Source organism: Vicia villosa, unplaced genomic scaffold (genome assembly GCF_029867415.1).
Source record: "Vicia villosa cultivar HV-30 ecotype Madison, WI unplaced genomic scaffold, Vvil1.0 ctg.001262F_1_1, whole genome shotgun sequence".
Classification (NCBI taxonomy): Eukaryota; Viridiplantae; Streptophyta; class Magnoliopsida; order Fabales; family Fabaceae; genus Vicia; species Vicia villosa.
Window position 1 is genome coordinate 461,613 of NW_026705552.1, and position 16,473 is coordinate 478,085.

General features: G+C 35.6%; 1 long non-coding RNA gene across 1 annotated transcript; it reads right to left on the reverse strand.

Annotated features, from left to right (window-relative positions):
• Positions 1-340: 340 nt before the first annotated feature.
• LOC131634245 (uncharacterized) lies at positions 341-15,803 on the reverse strand. The gene is made up of 3 exons (XR_009293511.1): positions 15,710-15,803; positions 15,289-15,362; positions 341-446 (listed from the first exon to the last, which is right to left on the reverse strand). It is a non-coding gene; the product is annotated as an uncharacterized LOC131634245 (long non-coding RNA).
• Between the last annotated feature and the right edge of the window lie 670 nt (positions 15,804-16,473).

Consider the following 16,473-nt stretch of genomic DNA (forward strand, 5'->3'; position numbering starts at 1 on the left):
ACTGTTTACTCTTTGTTCATTTGTTTGATAACATTCAGATAATGATGTCGTGACATCCTGTAAGACATCGCGTGTCTGAGTCCAGAATTTCAATATATGATATATACCTGAAGCTCGTCCCAAATCGCTTTTTTTCGCATCCAAGTCTTCGCTTTTCAGATTCCATCTAGCTACGAAGACCGGAATATGCATACGAACAAGTGTACCAATATAACTTGTCAACTTTGCAGAATTAGGACCAATTGCTTGTTTATCAGAATTCCATTCCAATCGGTATACTAATCCTTGGTCTCTATGTCGAACGATTCCCTTCATGATAGTGATGCCTCGTGCAACTTCTTTTGCTTCAGTATCAGGTGGAGCATTTGTATCCGTGGCATCTCTTTCTTGAGCATCTCTTTCTTGTGAGTTTTCAGGTGGAGCATCTCTATCCGGAGCCATTTAACCTGTATCAAACAAACTAAAGCACATTAGTACACTATTAATAAGCTAACAATCTATACAAGTAAAATGGAAGTCAAACCATGCATGTACAAGTAAATCGGAAACGAAATCGGTACAAATCAAAATAAGCGTCAAAAAATAAAGTTGTCGGAATTGAACGAAATTTACATGGCTATGGTAAAACGTCCCCACGGACTCAAAAATAAAGTCGGTTTTCCGAAATTCAGACCCTAAGCCCGACTTTTGATTACGGGCAGAAGCAAAACCGATAAAAAAACAGTCCCGAAATGAACATATAAGTGCATGAGCAGCTCCGGAATTGTCAAAATAGTATAGTTACATGTAAAGAAGTCGACAAACGGATACATGGTTCAAAAGTTATGTACAAAACGAGAATATGCACCAAAATTGAATAAGTACTATACTATTGATTAAAACAATCGGTACAAATTGAATAAAACAAATTAGTCGGAATATGTATACTATTACCTTTATCACTAACGTCTCTTTCTTTTCTTTGTAGGATTGTGTTCTACGCGTCTCTTAACAACGCGGACGGTTGGATTGATCCAAATACCCTCATTATGATCATTTCTAGTACAAGATTCATTCTCATTTTGATCGTTTCTTGTACAAGATTCAATGCCAACACCAATATCACCTTGATCTTCAATGTTTTCATCTACTATTTTGTTAGATAAAAGCACTATAGACCATTTCGTACTTGTCGGATCATTGACACAGAACACTTGTTTAGCTTGAGAGGCTAAAATGAAAGGCTCATCTTTGTACCCTACCCTATTGAGATCCACTTGCAAAAATCCTGACTTATCCATTCGTATGCCACTATTATTTTCAACCCACTTGCAACCAAATACAGGAATCTGAAACTTCGCGTAATCAAACACCAAAATGCGCTCGATAACCCCAAAATATGACAAATTTGCAAATTTCGGATTTAAGTCATTCGCACTTGATATGTGCATTGCTTCAGCTACCAAGGTAACACCACTATTTTGCATAGTACTTTTATCATCCTGTTCTTTGGTATAAAATGTGTATCCATTAATTGCGTATGCGCTATAAGAAAGCACAATTACACTTGGACCATAGGCTAAACATCTCAACCTTTCTGTTACTGAAGCAGGATCTGAACGATACTTTGAATAAATATGATCCCTAAACCACGGTATGAAACTTCGATTATGCTCTCGTACTATCTGTAGCAACCTGCCTAATAATTTAGCTTTAGAGAGTCGCCACCTATTCTGAAGGGCGAATAGGAAACCCTACGCAGTATAGAGATCAGGGTAAGATACTGTATTCAGGTCGAGGGAAGGTGTTAGGCACCCTCAACCCTTTCCTATTGGCTTTGAATCTAAGGTAAAGGTTTGTGGCTAAAACGATTGAAGTTTATAGGTAAGGAAATGAATAAGGGAAAAATTGAGATTTTAGGGAGGGGGACTCGCCTTGTTGCCAAGTGCCTACGTATCTCCTTATGGAGAATCAGAGTCAACGTAGTTCGGGGAAGAGTTGTACGCCCTTAGAGTTAGAGTTTGAATGGTTTGAAGGCTTTTTGACTGGCCTGTCGTGGTTTGAAATTGTGATTTGAAAGGCGTTTTGAATTGCCTAGGATAAAAATCCGTAGTGTCGTGGTTTAGTGTTTTTTGAATGTTTTGGGCGTACAACCCTGATTTTAGTTTGTTACCATTAATCGCGATGATCAATAGGTTTGATCACCATAATTAACAGATTAATAAAAGCTTTGCTAATTATTCTAATCGATTGATTCGATTATCACCGTTAGCAAATTGATGTGTTTTATTTATTTCATTTTACCGTTACCCCTCATAATCAATAGATTTGATTACAAATAATAACGAATTTGATAAAGAGGAAATGCTAATCATCGTAACCAATAGCTTTGGTTAAAACCATTTAGCAAAATAAATGTTATTTTAATTTATATTTAAGAATTAAATAATTATTTGATTATTACCCACCGCGATCAATTGATTTAATCGAAGCGAATAATAAATTAAATTGTTTGACTAAATACCTAAGTCAGTTGGAAATCCCTAATCCTAATACTTTGGCCACTGGCCAATGGGATTGGGCGAATCCTAATATCTTAATATATTTATATTAAGGGTTTTTATGGTTTTTTTTTATAATTATAATCAAAATTAATTAAATAAATTAACTCGAAAAAATCGAGGAAAATAACCGGGAGAATAGTCGGGAATTAATCCTAATATTGATAGTCCTAATCCTAATTATGTTAATTGATTAAACTAAAAATATTAATTAATATATATAATCTAAACAATTAAATAATAAAATAGAAAATTATATATAAAAAACCTGGGATTTGATTCAGTGTTGTAGTGTCTGGAAATTCCATGGTAGTCTTCTATCCTTGAGTGCGTCAGATCTGAACTGGAGGAGATCTAGTGGCTAGATGGTAACGTGCATGATGACCCTCAAGAGATGTGCAGCGCAGGATCTTTGAACTGGTTATAGCAACACAAGTTGGAAAAATAATAAGAAAATGCACATGACCTGGGGATCGAACCCAGGTCTTTTCACTTACCGAGGAAGCGCATCTACCAGTTAGGCTGCACTATCAAGTTGTTAATTACTCAAACCGATTCAAATATATATTAAAAACATTTGAATTTTAAAACACAACAACTGCGCGCGTTTTACTGTAGTTCATCTTCTCCGTTAGAATTTCTGCTGAAACAGTTTCTGCAGCATGGCCATAACACCCAAAAATCACCAATTAATTAAATACGAACTATAAATCAAATTAAATGGCATGAATCAATTCGGTTTGATCCTCTGAATAAGGTAATGGCCTTGGTTTCGTTCAATTTAACCTGTATCAAATAATCCCAATTCGGAGCTACAAAACCCTAGCTATGGTGAATCTTCCTCCTTGCAATGAATCTCAAATTAAAACATACAGAGACATTATAAACCTCCATCTTAAACATTCCAAGCAATCAAAACACATATATAATGCATGAATATACAAACACGGGAATGAGTTCGGTGGATCCAAACCGTGACCTCACTGGTACGGTTACGTGCAAGTTCAAGCCCGAAAATCGCTTCGACCTCTTCACCACCACCTACGGCTTACCTTTTGACAACCAAACGCCTTTGACTTCTCTTCAATTTACAACACGTCTTCAATAATTTCTAGAAAAAAGAAAAAAAACTTGAATCTCGGTCCAATCCTTCTGCCTGCAAAAAAGTCCTTCTGTATTTTTTGAACTTACTATAAGATGTTAGTGATTAATAATAAAAACAAAATATAGTTAGAATGAAAGGTTATGTTACTGGTAAAATTCACGTGAAACAAGCTGGTGCAGAAAATGTTAAATTTTTGACTCCATCACTTGCTGCCAATGAACCAATTTTTATAGAAGTATTTTGTCTGTACATACGTGTTATTAGAAAATTAGGATTAGAAAGAATGCCCCCCTTGCCCTTGGTTCACTAAAAAAGGGTTTTATTTATATTTGTCAAAACTAGGGTTTTCTACTTCTAATGGGCCTAGTGCCCAATTAACTTAATAATTAAAAAACTAAAAAAGAATCCTAATAATAATAATAATATTTACATTAATACTAATCCTAATAATAACTAATACTAATTAATAATAATAATAATAGTTAATAATAATATATACAAATTCTATAATAATAACCCTAGACAATATTAATAATAATATCACCTAATATTAATAATAAAATTAATAATATTAAATACTAATAGTTAGAAGTAATCAAAATTACTAATAATAATCTAAAAAAATGCAAATGTTAGTAAAAGGAAAATAATATTAACAAATGATGAAGCCCTTGAAACATCTGTTAATCGCACCCCGTTTCATTCTCGGGATATTTTATAAGAGGGCGGGTTTGACAATAGGAATGTCAAACCCCATGACTCTTAATTTTGACCCTTTGATGAATTAAAAGATATAGATCTGATAAGCAAATTTTGGGGTATGACAGCTGCCCCTGTTCAATCTTCTTGAACCTGAAGAGGTAGAAGATGATTGAACACTGAAATGCCCTGAAATTTGCTTGCGTAGGGAAGGAGTTCTGTGGGAGATGGGCTTACAGATGCCACTTATTTGTTTGACAAGATGCTTGTCCAGAGCATATGCTCTTCATACCAGGATCATATTGATTGTATCTGAAGAGATATAAAGTAATGTCTTATAGAAGACTACCTGAAGAGGCTCCTGAATAGGGTATGTCAGAGGATGATGTGAAGAAGCTTAGACTTTGAACAATGCTTAGGAAGAATGTCTTGGAGAAGACTAACTGAGGAGTTCTTTTAAAAGAACTACGTGTGTCTTAGAAAAGATTGGATAAACATTTTAAGAAGGCTACCTAGAAAGGCATGATGTGTCTTAAATAAGACTCACCTAGAAAGGCTCCTAAAAAGATATGAAACGTCTTAAACAGGACTACCTAGACAGGTTATGGTACGTCTTAAACAGGACTCACCTGGAAAGGCTCTTAGATAGGATACGGGATATCTTAAACAAGACTTACCTAGAGAGGTTCCTATAAAGGGAACGATACGTTTTAAACAAAACCACCTAGAAAGGTTCCTATAAAGGACATGAAACGTTTTAAACAAAACTCTATGGAAAGGTTCCTATAAAGGACATGAAATGTTTTAAACAAAACTACCTAGAAAGGTTCCTCTAAAGGACATGAAACGTTTTAAACAAAACTACCTAGAAAGGTTAGGATATGCCTTAAATAAGACTGCTCGGAAAGGTTAGGATAATTATCTTGGACAATACTACCTGGAAAGGTGAGAAATTCTTAGATTGCATCTGGATTGTCTTTGAAGAAAGACTTGGAATGAGGTATTAGAATTGTATCTGTTAAGATTGAATCGTTGATACGATCGTATTTGCACTGTAATTGGATGATAACATCCTCTTGATTATGAAGTGACCTGAAAAGGCAGCGTTAGTTTTATGCAATGCCATGATGCATGTGTCATGTAATGAGATTCTCAAAATAAATGAGAATTATGCATGTATGCCGATCCCACACTGCGGGACATAAATAGTACAAGCGTGGGAGGATCAATTATGCAACAATGCTCCTAGTGTGACTCCCCGAATATCAGAAATTTTGAGAGATGTGCCCCTTAATCTGAAGGAGGGACCTTTCGAGGGAACTCGAATTTCACCATGTCTTGCCTGATATGCATTACCCCAGTGTTTGAATTCTTGAAAGACATGCCCCTAGTTAATAGGATTCTGGATTGTATGCCCCTGTTTTAGGAAAACCCTCTGAACATGGTTTCCCCATTTAAGGGTCTTTATCAGGAATGATCGTCTTTGATTAGACCAATTTAGAGGTCTCCTTGATGCTAAGTGTTGATTTGAATGTGAAGCAGATGCTTTTCAGAATGAGTCATGCGTTTAGGTCGCATCCTGACGGACAGTGACTTGCTGAGTACTCAGAATGAGATGATGTCTTCTATAAGACTACCTGAAGAGGTCCTTGGGAGGAATGGGAAGTTGTCTTAAATAAGATTGCGCTTTAAACAAAGCTCAAAGGGATATGTTTGTGCAGAGGGTCAAAAATATTCCTATAGAGGATAAGGACTGTTTTAAGGAATGTGGGGTTTTAAACAAAACTTAGGAAAAACATCTTGAAGCAGATCACCCTAGAAAGGATGGTGAACTGTCTTAGAAAAGACTATGTACTTTAAACAAAGTTTGACAAGGTTCTTGAAAGCGTAAGAGAAGTTTGAATATGTCTTAAAAGACTAACTGGAAAAAGTTAAGAGATGTCTTACAGAAGACTACCTAGAAAAGGTTCTTGGAAATGAATATGTCTTAGAGAAGACTGTCTGAAAGGGTTTGAAAATAGAAAGGATAAGAAGGTGGGTCTTTAAAAGACTGTCTGAAAAAGGCTCCTAGAAAGGGTAAAAAGTATTTGAACATGTCTTAGAGAAGACTATATGGACAGATTGAGAAATATCCTAAAAAGGTTCCTGGAAAGGATGTGAGAGTGGTATTGACCCCATCTGATAGTGAGTGACCTTCGCAACGTGCCCCCAGGTAATGGGCTTGCCCCATGGGCTATTCAGCGTCTTTGAGAGGTTCTATGGATCTTGATTAGATTTGCCCCATGTAAATGGTATGATGACGGGTTATGTCCCGTGTGTACCTCAGCTATCTCAGTCATGTGTAAGAGATGTTTCTTCTTTTGATAAGCTTCTTTTTTTTTTAAAAGCTATTTCGCCTGTCGGTAGGATTTTTTTAGTCATTAGCCATGCCCCATGCAACTTCTCCCTGATGTTAACATTTAAATCTATATAGACAAGTGTACTTTATAATGAAATTCATAAGATGCGAATGCATATGTCTGTCTTGAAAGTTTAAAAACATTTTTTTGAGTAAAACAAAGTTTTTTTTTGGTCGTAAGAAAGTGATATCAACTCAAGAGTTATAGTAGACCTTAAGGAGTCGGGATACCTTTGGTAACGGTATGCTTTCGAACTAACCATGCTTCAGTTAGGACTTTTAAGGGTTGTATCGTGGCCTGGTTCACGGTTTAAAGAAACAAAAGATAGAGGCTCAAAGTTTATTTGTACCCATCCCCATCTTCGTGATGTTCTCCGGTCCTATGCTCAGTTGACTATGCATTTAGGCTCCAAAAGACTTTGGAAATTATAACATTGACATTTATGATGGTTCAAAAACCAAAGGTTTATCTGCAAAGACAGTCATCCTCTTTTTATAATATTTTTCTTTTTTCATGGGTATATAGTGACCCCCTTTTTCTTATTTTATTATCCCTACTTTTGCCTGAACTGTTTGTTTTAAAACTGCAGTCAGCGGGATGCCCCAATGTTGCCTAAGTCTCCTTAATAGGTTTTGACTCAGCAGGCTTTTGCATTGCTTTCTTTTTTTTCTTTGCGGATATTGACTGCCAGGCTTAATCATGACGGAGAACCATCGGTGGTTATGTTCAAAGGAACAGTTTGGAATAATTAAGTTAACTGAGCAGCTACCATACCCCAGGTTATATATTAAGGGTTTTATTTTGTATGAAGGAAAACTCCTACTTCTTTGGGCTCAAAGGGGTTGACGAGGGATTAACATCCTTATATCTCCATTATTTTAGGGATTGAACAAATGCCTGTACATCGTCAACACGGTCTGTTCGAAAGCATAGTGTATGAAATTATGGTATCGTTTTCGTCATTCTCCCTCAAAAGGTGTACGACTTTGATCGAGAGTTGAATATCACAAAGAAGAAAACCGAGTAAAAACACAGTTTTAAATATAGTGAGAACACTAGGAATGAATCAAGACAAACGTAAGCAATGCATTAATGATTGTTGTAAAGTACATAGCATATGTCATAAGACTAATGTTTAAACAAACGGAAAGAAATTGCGAATGAAAACAAAACTAATGATCTAAGAAATCCTTCTTCTAGCCACCTTGATTTGTTCACTGCCCTTGGAGTCTTCCCCAGAGTTAGGAATTAGACTGTTGCGTCTGAGGTGCTTGGTTTGTATCGTCCACCTCTTGTACTCCGTATTGTAGGTCCAGGTAATCTCCGTCCTTAGGGACATTGTCAGCAGGAATGCGAACTGTGCGGGTTGTCCCTTTCGTTTGTAGAGTGGGGACAAATCCTTCTTGGGAGGTCTCTCCTTTCTCTTGGAACTGGATAGCTCTCCTGACAGATCGGGCCTGAGGTTTGTCCTTAGCTGGGCCAAAGCCTGAAACAAATCCTAGCAGCGGGTTTTCGTCGTTAGGGATCTCATCCTGAACCAGGGTATCCCCAGACTGAACCTCTTTTGCTTTTTCTTGTTTATCCAGGAGGGCCTTCATGAATCATAGCATCTGAGTCATACCTCCTTTAACTTCTTCCATACTAACCTTTAGTTGATCCACCTCCTCACGAAGAGCGGCTTGATTCTGTTCCAGCTGATCCATTGATCTCTTTTGCTGAAACCTTATTTGATAAGACGGTCGGGATGTTAGGTTATTCCTCCCAATGGTCCCTTGTTCGTGAGATAGAAGAGAAATCTTCTCTTAATGCCATGAAAATGATGTGTATGCCATGCATGATATGCATGATATCCTTTTTTTCTTTCTTTTTGAATAAAATATGATGCAAGAATGCCCATGATGTATGATGAATGGAAAAAGGAATAATAAATAAAAAAAATAATACAAAAAAGTCACGAAGGTTAGTGGTACATTAGCGTATCTAATGTTTTTATGGGGTCGTTCTAGAAGGTCTCATGGGGTCGTTCGTAGCCTCCGAGACTTTTTGTCTCTTTGGGTTTTAGAACAACTCATTTTATCCATGAGGTTCGAATTTTTGGGGTAGGTTCTCGGAGAGATCAGCCAAGTATCCAGTCCTGCCCTTAACAAAGTCAAGCCTCGTTTTGGACATTTCCGAATACTCAACCCACTCCGAGTGGAGTTATCAATGAGACTCGTAGGCGATTCACACTCCCCTATTGATCTCAAAGTTAACTCCCACACTTAGGGTTTAACACAACATAATATGTCAGCAGTGCATATAAAAATATGACAATTAGGCAATTAAATATAAATATATTAACATAAACAATTAAATATAAACATATTATAAACAATTAAATATTTTTTAGATAAAAAACAAATAAACAATTTTTTTTTAAAAAAATAAAAATAAAAATAATTACAAACCCTAAAAAAGGCGAATTAGCCAAACCCTAAAAAGTTGTCAAACCTAAACCCTTCCAAAACCTAAAACCTATAGGAGCATAGTATTCACCATTTAAGTTTTCCCCAGCAGAGTCGCCAGCTGTAGCAACCTGCCTAATAATTTAGCTTTAGAGAGTCGCCACCTATTCTGAAGGGCGAATAGGAAACCCTACGCAGTATAGAGATCAGGGTAAGATACTGTATTCAGGTCGAGGGAAGGTGTTAGGCACCCTCAACCCTTTCCTATTGGCTTTGAATCTAAGGTAAAGGTTTGTGGCTAAAACGATTGAAGTTTATAGGTAAGGAAATGAATAAGGGAAAAATTGAGATTTTAGGGAGGGGGACTCGCCTTGTTGCCAAGTGCCTACGTATCTCCTTATGGAGAATCAGAGTCAACGTAGTTCGGGGAAGAGTTGTACGCCCTTAGAGTTAGAGTTTGAATGGTTTGAAGGCTTTTTGACTGGCCTGTCGTGGTTTGAAATTGTGATTTGAAAGGCGTTTTGAATTGCCTAGGATAAAAATCCGTAGTGTCGTGGTTTAGTGTTTTTTGAATGTTTTGGGCGTACAACCCTGATTTTAGTTTGTTACCATTAATCGCGATGATCAATAGGTTTGATCACCATAATTAACAGATTAATAAAAGCTTTGCTAATTATTCTAATCGATTGATTCGATTATCACCGTTAGCAAATTGATGTGTTTTATTTATTTCATTTTACCGTTACCCCTCATAATCAATAGATTTGATTACAAATAATAACGAATTTGATAAAGAGGAAATGCTAATCATCGTAACCAATAGCTTTGGTTAAAACCATTTAGCAAAATAAATGTTATTTTAATTTATATTTAAGAATTAAATAATTATTTGATTATTACCCACCGCGATCAATTGATTTAATCGAAGCGAATAATAAATTAAATTGTTTGACTAAATACCTAAGTCAGTTGGAAATCCCTAATCCTAATACTTTGGCCACTGGCCAATGGGATTGGGCGAATCCTAATATCTTAATATATTTATATTAAGGGTTTTTATGGTTTTTTTTTATAATTATAATCAAAATTAATTAAATAAATTAACTCGAAAAAATCGAGGAAAATAACCGGGAGAATAGTCGGGAATTAATCCTAATATTGATAGTCCTAATCCTAATTATGTTAATTGATTAAACTAAAAATATTAATTAATATATATAATCTAAACAATTAAATAATAAAATAGAAAATTATATATAAAAAACCTGGGATTTGATTCAGTGTTGTAGTGTCTGGAAATTCCATGGTAGTCTTCTATCCTTGAGTGCGTCAGATCTGAACTGGAGGAGATCTAGTGGCTAGATGGTAACGTGCATGATGACCCTCAAGAGATGTGCAGCGCAGGATCTTTGAACTGGTTATAGCAACACAAGTTGGAAAAATAATAAGAAAATGCACATGACCTGGGGATCGAACCCAGGTCTTTTCACTTACCGAGGAAGCGCATCTACCAGTTAGGCTGCACTATCAAGTTGTTAATTACTCAAACCGATTCAAATATATATTAAAAACATTTGAATTTTAAAACACAACAACTGCGCGCGTTTTACTGTAGTTCATCTTCTCCGTTAGAATTTCTGCTGAAACAGTTTCTGCAGCATGGCCATAACACCCAAAAATCACCAATTAATTAAATACGAACTATAAATAGAATTAAATGGCATGAATCAATTCGGTTTGATCCTCTGAATAAGGTAATGGCCTTGGTTTCGTTCAATTTAACCTGTATCAAATAATCCCAATTCGGAGCTACAAAACCCTAGCTATGGTGAATCTTCCTCCTTGCAATGAATCTCAAATTAAAACATACAGAGACATTATAAACCTCCATCTTAAACATTCCAAGCAATCAAAACACATATATAATGCATGAATATACAAACACGGGAATGAGTTCGGTGGATCCAAACCGTGACCTCACGGGTACGGTTACGTGCAAGTTCAAGCCCGAAAATCGCTTCGACCTCTTCACCACCACCTACGGCTTACCTTTTGACAACCAAACGCCTTTGACTTCTCTTCAATTTACAACACGTCTTCAATAATTTCTAGAAAAAAGAAAAAAAACTTGAATCTCGGTCCAATCCTTCTGCCTGCAAAAAAGTCCTTCTGTATTTTTTGAACTTACTATAAGATGTTAGTGATTAATAATAAAAACAAAATATAGTTAGAATGAAAGGTTATGTTACTGGTAAAATTCACGTGAAACAAGCTGGTGCAGAAAATGTTAAATTTTTGACTCCATCACTTGCTGCCAATGAACCAATTTTTATAGAAGTATTTTGTCTGTACATACGTGTTATTAGAAAATTAGGATTAGAAAGAATGCCCCCCTTGCCCTTGGTTCACTAAAAAAGGGTTTTATTTATATTTGTCAAAACTAGGGTTTTCTACTTCTAATGGGCCTAGTGCCCAATTAACTTAATAATTAAAAAACTAAAAAAGAATCCTAATAATAATAATAATATTTACATTAATACTAATCCTAATAATAACTAATACTAATTAATAATAATAATAATAATAGTTAATAATAATATATACAAATTCTATAATAATAACCCTAGACAATATTAATAATAATATCACCTAATATTAATAATAAAATTAATAATATTAAATACTAATAGTTAGAAGTAATCAAAATTACTAATAATAATCTAAAAAAATGCAAATGTTAGTAAAAGGAAAATAATATTAACAAATGATGAAGCCCTTGAAACATCTGTTAATCGCACCCCGTTTCATTCTCGGGATATTTTATAAGAGGGCGGGTTTGACAATAGGAATGTCAAACCCCATGACTCTTAATTTTGACCCTTTGATGAATTAAAAGATATAGATCTGATAAGCAAATTTTGGGGTATGACACTATCCAGTTCTCATTTCTATTTGGATTTAAATCTCGGAGAACAACCTTGTGCATTTCAACATACGGCTCAACCTCAATCTCATTGTGCAGAACATACAAGTGCGCTTGATCCCGTTCGACCATTGATACTGTCACAACTTTATTTCCAATTAGCCTATTTCCTTCTTTTTTTTCGACAATATGAGATTTGGGGAGTCCAATTGATTGAACATTTGACAGATATTCAGTACAAAACTCAACCGCTTCTTCAACAACGTATCGTTCGGCAATACAACCCTCCGGTCGACTTCTGTTTTTCACGTACCCTTTTAATATTTTCATATAACGTTCAGCAGGGTACATCCATCTCATATAAGCTGGTCCGCACAATTGTGTCTCTTTCACAAGATGAACGACTAGATGAACCATTATGTCAAAAAACGAGGGAGGAAAATACATTTCAAGATCACATAAAGTAACAACTATCTCTTTTTGCAATGTTGGTAAGATCGCGGGATCGACCACCTTACTGCAAATTGACCTGAAGAAGAAACACAACTTAGTTATTGCGCTTCTTACTTTTTCTGGCAGAATAGAACGTATACCTATTGGTAAAAAATGTTCCATTATAACATGACAATCATGCGTCTTCAAACTCTTTAACTTGAGGTCTTTCATGGACACAAGTCTTCTAATATCTGAAGAGTAGCCTTCTGGAACTTTAACTTCACTGAGGAACTTACACAATGTTTTCTTCTCCTTTCTAGATAGAGTGTAAACAGCAGGTGGCAGATATGTTCGTCTTCCTTTCGTCACGGGTCTTAATTCAGTTCTCATCCCCATGTTTACCATGTCATTCCTTATGTTAACGCCATCCTTAGACTTTCCTGGTATATTGAGTAACGTACCTATAACGCTGTCAAATACATTTTTTTCAATATGCATAACATCCAGGAAATGTCTTACGTACAACGACTTCCAATATGGAAGTTCAAAAAAAATGGACTTCTTCTTCCACCCACCCTTGACAAGTGAATGTGCAAAAGGCTTGCCAAACTGAGTGCTCACATCTTTCACCTTTTCAAAAATTTGATCACCTGACAAAAAAGGCGGGGCTGTACCATGTTCGGCCTTTCCGTTGAATGCTTTTCTCCACCCACGGTAGTGATGATTAGAATTTAAGAATCTACGATGACCGAGAAAGACATTCTTCTGACAAAGATCCAATCGTGTCGTATCGGTTTCATCTTCACAAACGGGACACGCCTTTTGACCTTTATTGCTGTACCCGGATAAATTTCCGTATGCTGGAAAATCATTAATTGTTCCAAACAACATCGCCCTCAAGTTGAAACTTTCCTTCCTATACCCATCGTAAACCTCCACACCGTTGTCCCACAAAAACTTTAAATCTTCGATTAACGGTGCCAAGTATACGTTTATGTCATTCCCTGGTTGTTTAGGCCCAGAAATTAGCATTGATAACATCATGTACTTACGCTTCATACATAGCCACGGAGGTAGGTTATAGATCATAAGAATCACATGCCATGTGCTATGCGAGATACTTTGAATACCATGCGGGTTCATTCCATCAGTAGACAATGACAACCGAAGGTTTCTTGCTTCTTTTCCAAATTCAGGATAATCAGTATCAACTTTCATCCATTGTGGTGAGTCTGCCGGATGTCGCAACTTTCCATCAATAATTCTTTCATCTGCATGCCAAGTCAAGTGTCTTGAATCGGTCTCACTACGATACATGCGTCTAAATCTCGGAATTATAGGAAAATACCATAAGACTTTAGCAGGAGACAACTTTTTCTTATATCGAGGGGCACCACATTTAGGACACTCATTCAACGCTGCATACTCGTTTCGAAACAAAACGCAATCATTTGGACATGCATGTATCTTATCATAGCTCATGCCAATAGAGGACAACATCTTTTTGGCTTCATACGTTCGATTGGGAAGAACATTATCCTCTGGTAGCATATCTTTCATAAGGGCTAATAACTCTGTGAAACTTTTATCCGACCATCCATTGTCCGCCTTTAAGTTGTACAACTTTAACACCGCAGACAATCTTGTGAATTTTGAACAACCATCATACAACGGTTTCTCTGCATCGCTTACCAACCTCTCAAACATTTTGGGACAATCCGCAAGATCTTCTTCAAGCGCTTCTGCAATCTCTTCGACTCGATCGCAATCGTATGTGTCTGTGCAATCGTCGTTTGAAGCATACTTCCTATTACAACTCGACCCAGCATTCCCGTTACTTTTCTCACCATGCATTGTCCAACATGTATAACTTCTATCAATTCCAAACCGTAGTAAATGGGATCCCAACTGTTTCCCGTCAACCTTATCCCCATAACAGCAACCCAAGCAAGGACACGGCATTCGAAGCGGGTCTTCGGAGTGCTTAACCGCAAACTCAACGAATTCCCATACCCCTTTCTCGTACTCTTTCGACAATCGGTTTGATCTCATCCATGTCTTATCCATGACTTAATTAAGCTAAACAGATGCTTCTTGGTTTCTCTATCAGGTACTAAGGAATTCTGTCAAGATAATAAATAGCTATCATCATAATAGAATACCTAATCAGAATACCCGATTTCTTAAAGAAGACATTACCTTATTTCAAGGTAATATAAGTCCACAAACCAAAAAACTGGTTGAAAATGAAATCACTAGTAAAAATTTGAAAGAGAATAATGTAAAATTTGAAAGAGAATAATGTGAATGTTTCCCATCTCACTTCATTTCAGAAATAAATATAGATATTTCCTTCTTATCTCTTAAAGTCAATTTAATATATGAGCATGTTTTAATATAGTTCAATCCATTTCAAAACTTGTAGAATTCCATAAACCAAGATACAAAATAGCAAGAGGAAGAGTTGAAATGTTTGTATTACATTCAAACATGCTCATAGTGCACAACGATCATGGTTTAGAATAAAGATAGCATTTTCATTCTCAATCCCACAAATAAGTAAATATATAAATATACCTCACGAAATAGTATGCCAAAGTTTTCATGTAATCAAAATAACAGTAGAACTTCAAAACTTATACTTTTATATAAAACCTCACGAAACATTGTTCCAATAAGTCAACAAAACCTGAAGCATAACAACCTAACTTAAGTATACTTAAGTATAGTTAAGAGCACAAACCTGAACTAAGGAGAAAGAAGAGTGGTGATATATTGGGAACAAGGTTAAGCAATTTTCTTTTAGAGATTCAGATTCTGCAGATACAAAGAGGCAATCATAAGTCATCGTATAATAGAATACATTACTACTACCTTAGATACTTAATACAATTGAATAATATATGAATCTTGCTAATATGACCAATTCAAAGATTCAAAGATTCATGAATCAACAAGTCCTTAATTCAGAAGCAAACACAAGAAAAATAATTAGCACATATACATAGCATAGCATAGCATCAATGGAAGACATGAACATGAGTACTAAAAAAAATAACACTAACTTTTGTGTTCCTCTTCTCAAACACAAGAAAAATAATTAGCACCATATACATAGCATAACATCATTTAGTGAGAACATTAACTATTATCCAATATCTTACCTTAGCAAGTCTTATTCTAGCTCTAGACCAACGTGAAATGACACTATCGTGTTTCTAACTGTCAAAGAAAGACGCAAAGCCTGCACCTAAAAAAAAACAAATTAGAAATCAAATTAGCTGCACCTTAAAGAATAGGAGATAAAGAGCAGTTTCACAACTGGAGATAAAAAGCACCATTTTTAATTCATAGGTTAATTTTTTTTCCTTCCATGTTTATTCATAAAGTCACCTCATCTCTACAAACTACATACTACTAAGTGAGTTATTGTCTCTACCTTTTCAAATAAGTATCTTTAAGAGATTATATTGGATGAAAATGATTAATTAATGAAATGGCTACTAAACTAGTCATTTGCAAAAACAAAATTTTATCAAAGAAATTTGGGTAAAGGATGGTGGTGTTTCTTATTAATAATATCTATTTCTCTATATTTTATCAAACACAAACAATATTCATTTCTCTATATTTTTGTTAAAGGATTAAAAACCAGACTAAAAAAATTCATTATGAGTTGATTCAGTTCATGCAACAGAAATTTCTAAAATCATCCATATGTGTACCTTAGCAAAGTATCCGTAGCAAAGTATCATACAAATTTCTAAAATATCAAACCCAAATCAGTTGATTCATATAATCAATTGCAAATAAAATCATTCATATATGTACCTTAATAATGGGTTGGATGAAGCAAGAAGTGTTGATTTTGACCAAGAAAACCCTAAAATCCCACAGACCGGCGGCGGCAGCGGCGGCGGCGGCGGCG